The following is a 14,610-nucleotide window of genomic DNA, read 5'->3' as shown; positions in this document are numbered from 1 at the left end:
GAAAGTTTATGTTACCGGGCCCACCCATTTGAAACTGTGGGAAGGAGAGACATGGATGCAGCAGAGAGCAATTTTCCAGCCCTGTTCTCCCTGGATCTGTGAAGAAACTAGCAGGAGGGGACTGGAAAATCCAGGCAAGAATATCGAAAATAAAAAATAAAAAAGTGTGTGTGCTGTGAGGAGGATGCCGAGAAACTCCAGTATGATTTGGACAGGTTGGGTGACTGGGCAGATGCATGACAGATGCAGTATAATGTGGATAAATGCAAGGTTATCCACTTTGGTGGCAAAAACAGGAAGGCAGATTATTATCTGAATGGCAATAGATTGGGAAAAGGGGAAGTGCAACGAGACCTGGGTGTCCTTGTGCACCAGTCGCTGAAGGTAAGCATGCAGGTGCAGCAGGCGGTTAAGAAGGCAAATGGTATGTTGGCCTTCATAGCAAGAGGATTCGAGTACAGGAGCAAAGATGTCTTGCTGCAATTGTACAGGGCCTTGGTGAGACCACACCTTGAGTATTGTGTGCAGTTTTGGTCGCCTTATCTGAGGAAGGATGTTCTTGCCATGGAGGGAGTGCAGCGAAGATTCACCAGACTGATACCTGGGATGGCAGGAATGACATATGAGGAGAGATTGGGTCGATTGGGCTTGTATTCGCTAGAGTTCAGAAGAATGAGAGGGGATCTCATTGAAACTTATAAAATTCTAACAGGACTAGACAGACTAGATGCAAGAAGGATGTTCCCGATGGCGGGGGAGTCCAGAACCAGGGGTCACAGTCTAAAGATAAGTGGTAAGCCATTTAGGACTGAGATGAGGAGGAATTTCTTCACCCAGAGAGTGGTGAACCTGTGGAATTCTCTACCATAGAAGGCAGATGAGGCCAATTCATTAAATATATTCAACAAGGAGTTAGATATATTTCTTAAGGCTAAAGGGATCAAGGGATATGGGGAGAAAGCAGGGACAGGGTACTGAATTTGGATGATCAGCCATGATCTCATTAAATGGCGAAACAGGCTCGAGGGGCCGAATGGCCTACTCCTGCTCCTATCTTCTATGTTTCTATGTTTCTGTGAGATGTTACTGATTAATAATGCTTGCTTTGAAATTAAAACAAAAGCATTCCATTTATTATGATCTAAGAAAATCTTTGGAGAAATTCGGTTGATAGCGCCACCGATTAACGCCTAAAGAGGCTGAGAAGTGGGGCGCTAGCCAATTTCCGGGTGGGCGCAAGGCGCCTAGCGCCTCGCCCCATATTGAGCATGCATTTAGCGCCGGTGCTAAATCTTAGCGCCCGCTCATGGGCGCAGGCTGATTATGATGTCATTTGAGTGTGCAATGCCTTTTGGGTGCCCCGGACCGGAAATTCAGTGGCGCCCCCCTCCGTAGCGCCTGGCGCTAATAGTGACAGCTTACCTGGGCCTTACTGATGCGCTATCCAAGACTGAGAGTTAAGAGAGTAACTAAAGGCTTTTATTAACAAAAGAATGAAGGTCTGCCTCGAGTGGTCGACCGGTCCAGAATACAAAGGGGGCTGGGGAGCAGTCACCTTTATACTAGGACTTGTGGGAGGAGTCAGCCGAGGCATGTCCAGGCATGTACACAGTGGAATACAAACAGTGGTTTACCACATTCACCCCTTGTTTAAAATTGAGTCCGGCGGGGTGAAGTGTATTAAAAGTTAGTGTATTGGAGTCTCTCCGGAGGTCTTGTCTGCCGCTGTGATCGGCGTGGCGACGGCAGGGGTAGTGGAGCTTCCGGCGTCGAGTCCCGCGTAGGCTGTGGCACAGGCGTGTCGTCCTCGTAGGTGTCGAGCGGGTCGCTGGGCCCAGGCCTGCCGTCTGCTGGGGCTGGATATCGGATCGTGGGGGGGGTGGTAGTGAGTAGTGGGTTACTGCGGCCCCCGAGGGTGCAAGGTCTCTTATGGAGACTGTGTCCTCCCGCCCGTCCGGGTATGCAAGGTAAGCATACTGGGGGTTGGCGTGGAGGAGGTCGACCCTCTCGACCAGGGGGTCCGTTTTATGGGTCCTCACGTGCCTTCTCAGTAGGACCGGCCCTGGGGACGTCAGCCACGGCGGTAGCGATGTCCCCGATGTGGACTTCCTTGGGAAGACAAACATTTTCTCATGAGGGGTGGCGTTAGTGGCAGTGCAGAGCAGTGACCGAATAGAGTGGAGCGCATCGGGGAGCACATCCTGCCAGCGGGAGGTTGGAAGGCCCCTAGACTTTAAGACTAGCGCCACAAACGCGGCTATACCGAATTTCTAGGCCTTTGTGTTTGAAGCTGTGGAATTGTTGGTGATATCACTTCTGCTACAGGTAACTTTCCTAACAGCCAATATGGTGATAGTCAAAGAGATGTCAGAACAATCTGTTGGATGCCTGACTCCACTCTCAATGTATGGTGATGTCCCCTTCAATTTGAAATTCCAATTTTAAGGGAAAAGTGCCAAGATTGGCAAAGTATTTATTGGGTTCTCAGACAATGCATCTATGAAATGAAAGTGGAAGCTGTAAATATAATGAATGTGAAGGACATTGGCTCTATTGGGAAAGTCCTCATCAAACCTCATCTTTGCCCAACACTGTGGTAGATGATTCAATTTGCATTGTAAAAATGTAATTTTGATAAAAATGCCAGAGGTCTGTTGTGACTCTTCTCCCTCCCATTGACCTGGCTGGAATCTCTTTACACACAGTGTAGTCCCGGAGATTATGTTGTCTGCTGAAGTGCACAAACTGCAGTTTTTTTTTACAAAACTCAGAGCAGGCATGAAACAAATGAATTAAGGAATTATAAATGATTACAACTTGTGGTTAACTAATGAGAAACTTTGGAGATTTGAATTCCTTTCTTGATTAACATACTGTTCAGCTTCAGTGACCATTGTTTGGTGTTACAACAGTGACTCCACTTCAAATAGTAGTTCATTGGCTGTAAAGCGCTTTGGGACGTCCCGAGGTCAAGCAAGGCGCTATATAAATGCAAGCCTTTCTTTTCTTTTAAAAGGGTCATACCAAGAAGATTGAAAAGTCTGATGATAAACAGACTGGCTTTCTTTATTTATCCAAGCTAGCATTGGAATTTGACTACTATGATCTTCACAATAATTCTCAAATTTCTGAAGTGCAATATTCAACTGGAAACTCTTTAAGAACCCTTTGAAACTTTGGCTTCTGATGAACTGAAATCCAAGCACAAGAGAGATCTCGGCCTAGAAATTCGGTTGCGTAGCGCCCGTTGTTTGGGTGCTACGGGTGGCAAATTGGGACCAAAATGGTGTCCGAGCAGTGTGCGCGCACTTCTGATGCGGGTCACACCGGCGCCATCTTGGTGAGGGCGGTAGGGCAGCCATTAGGAGTGGCGCTAGAAGTATGGTAAGTAGGCAGATCGTGACATCAATCAGCGTGCAATGCTGATTTGATGCCAGCGCTGCCATTTTTGTTGCCATCGCTGGAGCTAATGCCCTCTCTTAACCCCGCAAAGCTGAACATGTGTTCAGCAGCAGGAAGGACCCCCCACCTGCGCTATTTAAAGGGATCATCAACAACTTTCAGGTAACTTATTTTTTAATTTCTACTGGCTCTGTTTACGTTTGTGGAACTGTTTGGAGATTTCTAGAGTTATTTAAAGTTGGTGAGGTGACAGGGAGTGGTGCTGCAAGTGGAGAAGGCCTTGCTTCTGAATTCAAGGGCTCTTGTCAGACCACTTGCTCCCATTCATGGGTGCTCTAGTTGTCACCCCCCTTGGCCTGCAGCATGACAGGGAGATGGAGCAGAGGCAGCAATGAGGAAAAGCTGCTCGCAGAGGGAGGAGGAGGAGGAGGAGGAGGCCTTACCCACCTAGGGTCTTCCGAGGGCAATTCTCTTACTCAACCTGAGCCATGAACAGTGTCTGAGGTGTCTGTGGTTTACGAAGGAGGGGCTCACAGAACGCTGTTACCTCTTGCAACCAGACCTGCAGCCTCACTCCAGGGAAAGGACAGCGCTGCCAGTGGCTGTGAAGGTGACCGAGGCCCTGAATTTCTTCATGTCGAAATCCTGCCAGGCTGGAGAAGGCAACATCTGTAACATCTCGCAGTTCACCTTCCACAACTGCACAGGAGAGGTGACAGACGCTCTTTATGCCAGGAGAGGGGACTTCATTGTCTTCTCTCTGACCAGAGAGAGGCAGACGGAGCATGCATGTGGCTTTGCCAGGATAGAGGACTTCCCCATGGTGCAGGGCGCCATCAACTGCACACATGTGGCTTTGCGGGCACCACATCTAAAGGCTGAGTTGTACCGCAACTCGCTGAATGTGCAGTTGGTGTGCGACCATGCTCAGCACATCATGATGGTGAATGCTCAGTATCCTGGCAGCAGTCTCGATGCTTTTATTCTGCACCTGTCCGCTGCGCCCTCAGTCCTTGAGCCACCAAAAACAAACCAGAGGATGGCTACTGGGCGACAAGGGCTATCCCTTGACCACCTGGCTCATGACTCCGCTGCACAATCCAACCAGACGTGGGCAGCATGCATACAACGAGAGCAATGCTGCCACACGAAACATCATAGGACAGACCATTGTCCTTAACCAACGCTTCTGCTGCTTGGACCTCTCTGGAAACATAGAAACATAGAAGATAGGAGCAGGAGTAGGCCATTCGGCCCCTCGAGCCTGCTCCGCCATTCAATGAGATCATGGCTGATCATCCAAATTCAGTACCCTGTCCCTGCCTTCTCCCCATATCCCTTGATCCCTTTAGCCTCAAGAAATATATCCAACTCTTTCTTGAATATATTTAATGAACTGGCCTCCACCGCCCTCTGTGGCAGAGAATTCCACAGGTTCACCACTCTCTGGGTGAAGAAATTCCTCCTCATTTCAGTCCTAAATGGCTTACCCCTTATCCTTAGACTATGACCCCTGGTTCTGGACTCCCCGGCCATCCGAAACATCCTTCCTGCATCTAGTCTGTCCAGACCTGACAGAATTTTATAGGTTTCGATGAGATCCCCTCTCAATCTTCTAAACTCCAGTGAGTATAAGCCCAATCGACACAATCTCTCCTCATACGTCATTTCTGCCATCCCAGGTATCAGCCTGGTGAATCTTCGCTGCACTCCCTCCATGGCAAGAACGTCCTTCCTCAGGTAAGGTGACCAAAACTGCACACAATACTCAAGGTGCGGTCTCACCAAGGCCCTGTACAACTGTAGCAAGACATCCTTGTTCCTGTACTCGAACCCTCTTGCTACGAAGGCCAACATACCATTTGCCTTCTTAACCGCCTGCTGCACCTGCATGCTTACCTTCAGCGACTGGTGCACAAGAACACCCAGGTCTCTTTGCACTTCCCCTTCTCCCAATCTATTGCCATTCAAATAATAATCAGCCTTCCTGTTTATCCACATTATAGTGCATTTGCCATGTTTCTGCCCAATCACCCAACCTGTCCAAATCGTACTGGAGTTTCACGACATCCTCCTCACAGCTTACCCTCCCACCCAGCTTTGTGTCGTCTGCAAATTTGGAGATATTACATCCAATTCCCTCGTCCAGATCATTAATATATATTGTGAACAGCTGGGGTCCTAGGACCGATCCTTGCGGTACCCCACTAGTCACTGCCTGCCACTCGGAAAACGACCCGTTTATTCCAACTCTTTGCTTTCTGTCTGCCAACCAGTTCTCTATCCAAGTCAATACCTTGCCCCCAATCCCATGTGCCTTAATTTTGCACGCTAATCTCTTATGTGGGACCTTATCGAAAGCCTTCTGAAAGTCCAAATACACCACATCCACTGGTTCTCCCTTATCTATTTTACCAGTTACATCCTCAAAAAATTCCAGTAGATTAGTCAAGCATGATTTACCTTTTGTAAATCCATGTTGACTTTGTCTGATCCTGTCACTGCTTTCCAAGTGCTCTGCTATTACATCTTTTATAATAGACTCTAGCATTTTCCCCACTACCGATGTCAGGCTTACCGGTCTATAATTCCCCGCTTTTTCTCTACCACCTTTTTTGAATGGTGGGGCAACATTAGCTACCCTCCAATCAATGGGTACCGTTCCAGAGTCTATCGAGTTCTGGAAAATGACCAGCAATGCATCTACTATCTAGGGCCACTTCCTTAAGTACCCTAGGATGTAGACGATCAGGCCCTAGGGATTTATCGGCCTTCAGTCCTATCAATTTTCCTAACACCATTTCCCTACAAATACTGATTTCTTTCAGTTCCTCCCTTTCATCAGACCCTATGATCGCCGGCATCTCTGGGAGGTTATTTGTGTCCTCCTTTGTGAAGACAGAACCAAAGTATGTATTTAGTTGGTCTGCCATTTCCTTGTTTCCCATTATAAATTCCCCTGATTCTGACTGTAAGGGACCGACGCTTGACTTCACCAATCTTTTTCTCTTCACATATCTATAAAAGCTTTTACAGTCAGTTTTTATGTTCCCTGCTAGCTTACTCTCATATTCTATTTTCCCTTTCTTAATTAATCCCTTTGTCCTCCTTTGTTGACTCCTAAACTGCTCCCAACCCTCAGGATTATTGCTTTTTCTAGCCAATTTATATGTCCTCTCCTTGGATCTTATGCTATCCCTAATTTCCCTTGTTAGCCACGGTTGAGTCACCTTTTTTGTTTTATTTTTATGCCAAACTGGGATGAACAATTTCTGTAGCTCATCCATTTGGTCTTTGAATGTTTGCCATTGCCTATCCACCGTCAACCCTTTGAGTGCCATTCCCCAATCAATCCTACCCAACTCGCTCCTCAGACCATCGTAGTTTCCTTTATTTAAATTGAGGACCCTTGTCTCTGAGTCAACTACTTCATTCTCCATCTTAATGAAGAATTTGATCATATTATGATCGCTCCGACCCAAGGGGCCTCGTACAACAAGATTGCTAATTAATCCTTTCTCGTTACATAATACCCAGTCTCTACCGTACTCACCGGCGCATGTGTCCTGATTCGTTGTGGTCTGCTGTATCCTCCACAATCTGGCCAACGACGTTCAGGCTTGGGCTGATAAGTGGCAGGTGACATTCGCGCCACACAAGTGCCAGGCAATGATTATCTCCAACAAGCGAGAGTCTAACTACCACCCCATGACATTCAACGGCATTACCATTGCCGAATCCCCCACCATCAACATCCTGGGGGTCATCATTGACCAAAAACTTAACTGGACCAGCCACATAAATACTATGGCAACAAGAGCAAGTCAGAGGCTAGGTATTCTGCAGCAAGTGTCTCATCTCCTGACTCCCCAAAGCCTTTCCACCATCTACAAGGCACAAGTAAGGAGTGTGATGGAATACACTCCAGTTGCCTGGATGAGTGCAGCTCCAACAACACTCAAGAAGCTTGACACCATCCAACACAAAGCAGCCCGTTTGACTGGCACCCCATCCACCACCTTAAACATTCACTCCCTCCACCACTGGTGTACCGTGGCTGCAGTGTGTACCATCTACAAGATGCACTGCAGCAAGTCACCAAGGCTTCTTCGGCAGCACCTTGCAAACCTGCGACCTCTTCCACCTAGAAGGACAAGGGCAGCAGGTGCATGGGAACACCACCACCTCCATGTTCTCCTCCAAGTCACACACCATCCTGACCTAGAAGTATATTACCAATCCTTCATCGTTGCTGGGTCAAAATCCTGGAACTCCCTCCCTAGCAGCACTATGGGAGTAACTTCACCACCTTCTCAACAGCAATTAGGGATGGGCAATAAATGCTGACCTTGCCAGCGACGCCCACATCCCATTAACGAATAATAAAAGACGCCTGGCTTCGGACTGCATCACCTCAGCATGGGCGACAGCAGTCTGGGCTGGCTGGCTGACAGGCAACAGCAAGGGCACTGGCAGAGTGGCAGTGGTGGGAGGACAAATGCTGTCATCTTGAGAGAGGACAGCAGGGTCGTCCTCCACGAATCCATTGCCACTCCCCCGGGGCAACACCTGAGCAATCCTAGTAATCTGTTGGAGTATAGACTGCTGGACTGCTGTGACACCCTGCAAGCCCCTTTCAACATTGGTAAACCCAGCCATGGCAGCAGTCTGTGCTTGCAGGACTTCAGTCTGAGCTTCCATTGCAGCACTCAGATGTTGGGTGGCTTCTGCTTGTGCTGCATTGGCAGCTGAGACTTCGGCCATCAGACGCGGCATGATGGTTGGGTCCACAAGTATGTTAATGGATCTGCGCAGCCCTTCCACGCTGGAAAGAATGGACTCTAAGCTCTGCCCAAAGCCCTGTGCAAGGTTGGTGCCAGACTCCTCCATGCACCTTGACATTGCATTCAGGCTTTCTGGCAGGCCTGACAATGCACCAATCATTTCATTGTACATACCCATCAGTGCTCTTCTGTAGGCCACCCCATCGAGGTCTTCATCTGAGTCCTGTGCAGCAGAACTAATGTGCGACCTCGCCCTCAGGGACGCTGGCACCTGAGCTACACTTTCCCTCTGCCCTGGCTGCAGGCCCATTGTGCCCGGTGTCTCACTACATGCAGATCCCGCATCTAACCTTCCTCTAAAGTACGCAGAGTGTTAGTATCTGAGCTGATGGCTGGGAGTGTGAAATCGGGTGATGGTGTTTCTTCTTCTTCTTCACTCTCCTCTCCCTCTTCTTGTTTAACCACTGGCTGGACACGCTGGATTTCTTAGCTGTCGGAAATGAGAAAGGCACAAGGAAAGCTTGCAGCATGTGCAGATTGTAAATCAGAAGAGGTTGTGGGATGAGGGGGAAGTGGGATGTGAGAAGGAGGATAACATATGAGGATGGCAGCATCTTGTATTCCTTCAGCCCCGCTGCTGGTCACGAGCTCAGCCATGCCTCTGCCAAGAATGGCCAGCACCATCTCCTCCAAGGAGGTGAGGTGATGCAGGCGAGCCTGTCCCCCATTGGTTAAGCTCTGCTGCCTGCAGTTATGCGTCATCTTTTCCTGCAAGAGAAAGGGAAGTATGTCAGTGAGTGTGGTGTAATGTGTTTGGGTGATGTGCCCGTCATGTTTGAATAGCTGACAGTGTGTTCAAGCTGTGAGATGTGGGTGTGAGGCTTGCAATAGTGGCAAGTGTGTGCAGGTGAGGTGAAGCTATGGATGTGAAGTATGAGTCGTGTTGGTAGGTGAGTGATGGGGGCATGGTGCATTGAGCAATGTGCGAGGCTAGTAGTGCAGAGGGTGGGATATGGCATTTGAAAATGAATTCACTGACCTTATCCACTCGTGTGTGGTCATTAAACTTCTTCCTGCACTAAGCCCAGGTCCTCGCAGCTATACTGCTGGCATTGACCACATTGGCTATCTGCTCCCATTGCAGTCTTGTCTGTTGCCTGGAGGGCCTCCTGGCCCGCTGTGGAAAGAGGACCTCTCTTGTGGAGTTGACCTCCTGGACCAAGGCCTCCAGTGCTGCATCCAAGAACCTTGGAGTCCTTTCTCTGGCCTGTTGAGCCATTACTCAGTCTTCTTGTTCATGACACTTGCCTCCACAAGCACCTGTTGCAGGCAGAAGGCACCTCCCCTTTAAGAGGTGCAGACTGCCTTTAAGTAGTGCAGGCTAGCTTTAATTGGAGCTAGTCTCGCACGAACTTGGGACCCCAGCTGAGTGTTCAGGCACTCAGCAGCGCGTTCAGTGCTCGGCAGAATGCAACAATCATGTAAAGTAGCAGGCAGCATGAATTTTATGTGCTGCCTGCAGTCCTCCGAACAGGCATAGGTTGCTATCGCATTGCGATGCCCGCACTCATTTTCGGAGGCTACCGAATTTCTAGGCCTTCCTGTTTATATTGACAATCAGTACTGTGCTGCAGAGCTGTGTACAGATTCACAATAGCGCATTGAGTGCAGCTGCCCTGATTTTGTACATCAGCAGTGATGGGCCAAGGCCAGAATTAAAGGGGAAATAACCCTATAAATTATCTATTGACACTCCATGGCCCTAAATTTGTACAGGTCTACTGGTGCGCTTCCATCATGCCCTGCTAGAGGGCTGGGATCCATATATGCCAGTGTAAGATTGGAGGCCGGTTCACCCAATGAGATGAGACATACTAACCTTCAGAAGGGTGCAAGTGTGTCCCACTGGGGAGGGGCCCAGGCTGGGGATTCACTCTGGACTCCTGGAGAGCTGGTGATATTTTTTTAAGATGTTATTATTGGCCCCCTTACAAAAGGCCAGTATCACAGGAAGTGGTTGATCTCTCATGCTCTACAAAAGGCTCATGGGACTGAGGTGGCCCTGCTCGCGCGTCCGCTTGATCGTGGCAGGGAGCCAGTGTATTTCTGGAGCTTGTTCCTGAGCAGCCTTGTATTGTCTCCCACATTCCTGTTTATTTTGTTCTCCTAATCTCTCTCCCTCTATACCCACAAGATTTATTTGTCTCTGTTCCCCTAATATCTGTTTCATTCTTTCTCAGTCTCTCCATGACTGTCATATGTTTGACTTACTGTGTTGTGTCCCTATTGTGTCCTTTTCTGGCCCAGAATTGCAGTGTGAGTTAGTTGATTATAAGTTTACCAGCAGGTTTTGAAACAGCTTCTACCCCCAGGCCATAAGACTCATGAATGAATAATTTATTATTATTTATTACTGTTGTTTTATTTATTATTACTGTATTTCTACTAGTATTTTTATCATTGCTATGCCATATTTAATCCAATGTTGGGAGGACTCGTAAAAATTTACATTTCATTGTGCAGTACATACGTTTGCTGCATATATGACAAATAAAATTGAATTGAATTGATTTGATTGAATTAGAGAGAAGTGGTAGTGAGAATCAATGGGCCGAGAATGGACTGTGGCTGAGGAGAGCATCATTAGCCTGCAAAAAGTTTCTGTGGGGGGTGGGGATCGGGGGCAGCAGGTATGCAGCAATGCCCAAGAACATACTGTGGATAATTGGACATAGAGCACAGGTGGTGACAAGAAAATCTGCAACAAAGCAAAGACTGGGGCAAACAGCCTGAGAATAGGACAATGGCTTAGGGACTGGCAGAAGCACAGCAGAGGCTCTCAAAGGTGGCAGAATGGGGAAGTGAAGCCCAAACCTAAAGGAAGAAAGAAACACACAAATAGTAAAATTTAAAAGGACAGCTGAAGTAAAAATTAAATTAAAGTTAATTAAATTTTAAAAAACTGAACTGCTTACATTACTGCGGAAAAATGAAAACTAACATGGCTGTGTAGAGGAGCTGGAAACATTTTTGAAAAAATTGTGCAAAAGCGCTACGCCCTGCTACTGAACACACATTCAATGCATTATTTAACTGTACTCTCACTATAAAGTAAGCAGGCATTATGTGACAGCCAGGTGTTATGTGACCGAAGGTGTGACAGCTCTAACATTGAACGTCCTAAAACAGCACTGCCTACAGGCATAACAGGTAATTGCAGGAAAATATGGGCACATTTACAGTATAATGGAATTTTGCATAAGAACCGATTTATATAGGAATTTTCAATGGAACTGGGGCTCAATGTAACAAATTTAATAGATTTTTTGTGCAGAAGATTTTTTGAGTGTTTATTATTACCTCCTGCCTTGATTGTTCTGAATGTACGGTGACACTTGTACCTTTGTTTATGCAATGACTTGCTGAAAATGAATTAAAACACTTGTGTTATACAAAATGCAATCTTTAGAAAAATACTAATATGTAAAAGATCAATTAAATAGGTATTGTACAGATGAAATTCACTGTGTTAAACACCAAATTCAACCTGAATAATCAGGGACAAAAAGAGAAAATACTGGAGATGCACCTCAGGTCTCTGAGAAACAAAAGATAAGCTAACATTTCAGGATGTAATCCAAGTAGATAGACAATGTTTCATGACTGAATCAGAAATTCTATATAATGAGTAACCAGGAAAATACATGTTGGAACATTTATCTGATTTTATTATGACAGTCAGAGTAATAATAATAATGATCTGTTCTAATCAATAGTGCCAAACGTCTGGCTCATTTAGCTGGATGCTGAAAATGCTACAAAGAGGATATCCTCGGACGTTTTGCTGAACCATAGCTGTTCTGTGGTTATCAACCACAGTGCTCCCAAGGTCATTGGGTTCTAATTAAGATGGCTAAACTCCAATTGGAAAGCCACAAGTTCAAATCCAAGCCTTAGCTCAAATTTCATCATCTCTACTTTCACTGAGTGAGTTCTGTTGGTTTTCGGCCAGTCTGGCGATGAAAACACTTTGCAAAAGTAGAGCCTCTCTCGTCAGAAGTCTAATTCTGGTCTAATTTTGTTTTTTAAAGTAAGAACATAAGAAATAGGAGCAGGAGTAGGCCATTCAGCCCCTCGAGCCTGCTCCACTATTCAATAAGATCATGGCTGATCTTTTACCTCAATACCTCCTTTCTGCCCGATCCCCATATAGAATCATAGAATCATAGAAATTTACAGCACAGAAGGAGACCATTTGGCCCATCTTGTCTGCGCCGTCCATATCCCTTGATTCCCTTAATATCCAAAAATCTATCAATCTCTGTCTTGAATCTCTGTCTCGGGTAGAGAATTCCAAAGATTCACCACCCTCTGAGTGAAGAAATTTCTCCTCATCTCAGTCCGAAATGGCCGACCCCTTATTCTGAGACTGTGACCCCTGGTTCTAGACTCCCCAGCCAGGAAAAACATCCTCCCTGCATCTACCCTGTCAAGCCCTGTAAGAATTTTGTATGTTTCAATGAGATCACCTCTCATTCTTCTAAACTCTAGAGAATATAGGCCTAGTCTACTCAATTTCTCCTCATAGGACAATCCCCCCATCCCAGGAATCAGTCTGGTGAACCTACGTTGCACTCCCTCTATGGCACGTACATCCTTCCTTAGGTAAGAAGACCAAAACTGTACACAATACTCCAGGTGTGGTCTCACCAGGGCCCTATATAATTGCAGTAAGGCGTCTTTACTCTTATACTCAAATCCTCTTGTAATAAAGGCCAACATACCATTTGCTTTCTTAATTGCTTGCTGTACCTGCATGTTAACTTTCAGTGATTTGTGTACAAGGACACCCAGGTCCCTCTGAACACCAACATTTCCCAATCTCTCACCATTTAAAAAATACTCTACTTGTCTATTTTTCCTACCAAAGTGGATAACTTCACATTTCTCCACATTATATTCCATTTGCCATGTTCTTGCCCACTCACTTAGCCTGTCTATATCCCCTTGAAGTCTCTTTGCATCCTCCTCACGACTTACATTCCCACCTAGCTTTGTATCATCAGCAAACTTAGATATATTACATTTGGTCCCCTCATCCAAATCATTGATATAGATTGTGAATAGCTGAGGCCCAAGCACTGATCCTTGTGGCAACCCAAAAATGACGTGCTTATTCCCACTCTCTGTTTTCCATGCGAGTATATTACCCCCAATCCCATGAGCCCTAATTTTGTTTAATAACCTCTTGCGTGGCACCTTATCGAATGCCTTCTGAAAATCCAAATACACTGGTTCCCCCTTATCTGTTCTGCTAGTTACAACCTCAAAGAACTCTAACAGATTCGTCAAACACGATTTCCCTTTCATAAGTCCATGTTGACTCTGTCCAATCCTATTATTATTTTCTAAGTGCCCTGTTACCACGTCCTTAATAATAGATTCTAGCATTTTCCCTACTACTGATGTCAGGCTAACTGGTCTGTAGTTCCCCGTTTTCTCTCTCCCTCCTTTCTTAAATAGTGGGGTTACATTTGCTACCTTCCAATCCGCAGGAAAATCAAACCATAATTGTATTTCTTTTCTTCCCACTCACCCCATCAATATTGTCTCCCAGTAGTCTGGTTCCCACCACAAACGTGAAAAGAAATTCTTAAGGAACTGCTCCACCAAGTCCATGATGTCCTCTGGCACTTCTAGAATATTATGCTGAACATGACGGGACATGTACGATATGCCCATCCAAGTGCGGCTGGGTGCATTTTAATGAAATGTAAATGATGAGAGTACGTGATCCAATCTATTTCTCATTCTTTGTGCCCTGGCAATGCTGGGCTCCACAAACAGTTCTGCATTCCTGGTGTCCAACATTGCTACGGCGACAGAAGGATTCAACATTTAAAGACACACTGTAGCCTTTGCAGTTAATTGCAGGGTGATTGATTGCAGTGGCCAACACAACTCTGTTGGAAAACAAATGTGAAACTCCTTGGGTCGATACAGAAGCCACTGCCACACTACATTGTTGCAGGTGCCAGAGGAATGCCACAGTCATTCTCTGCCTGTTCCCAGGTAGGAGGCTGGGAACCCCTCCAGGAGTATGCAAAATACCCCGCCACTTGAAAATCAGTTGGGTGTCAGGGGGAGGGCACTGGGGTAAATGGAACTCTCGTCCCAACCAAATGCGGCAGGACTCCCCCAAATTGGAAAATCCCTGCCAAATTCTTCATTCAACTGTCAACGTCACTCTATGGTTGGCCATTCGGCCTCAAGATTCCCACAGAGCACACAGTAGATTTATTTCCCCTACATACAGTTCCTTACACCTATTGCAAGGACTAGATGAGAAATGATAAAACTTGCCTTATGATGGTGGGTGGTTTTGAGTGACAAGTAACTGTTAAAACTCAGTCCATTGAGTGTG

At 46.5% G+C, this 14,610-nt stretch overlaps 1 protein-coding gene across 4 annotated transcripts in view; it reads left to right on the top strand.

Annotated features, from left to right (window-relative positions):
* Positions 1–14,610, top strand: part of fbln1 (fibulin 1) — a 250,906-nt gene that overhangs the window by 124,467 nt on the left and 111,829 nt on the right. The gene's annotated exons all lie outside the window — the stretch shown is intronic.

The sequence above is a fragment of the Somniosus microcephalus genome, chromosome 16, assembly GCF_052327205.1.
Source record: "Somniosus microcephalus isolate GS21.2 chromosome 16, FLI_Smic_1.0, whole genome shotgun sequence".
Classification (NCBI taxonomy): Eukaryota; Metazoa; Chordata; class Chondrichthyes; order Squaliformes; family Somniosidae; genus Somniosus; species Somniosus microcephalus.
Note: the sequence above shows the minus strand (reverse complement) of the source record. Positions and strands in the feature narration are given on the sequence as shown.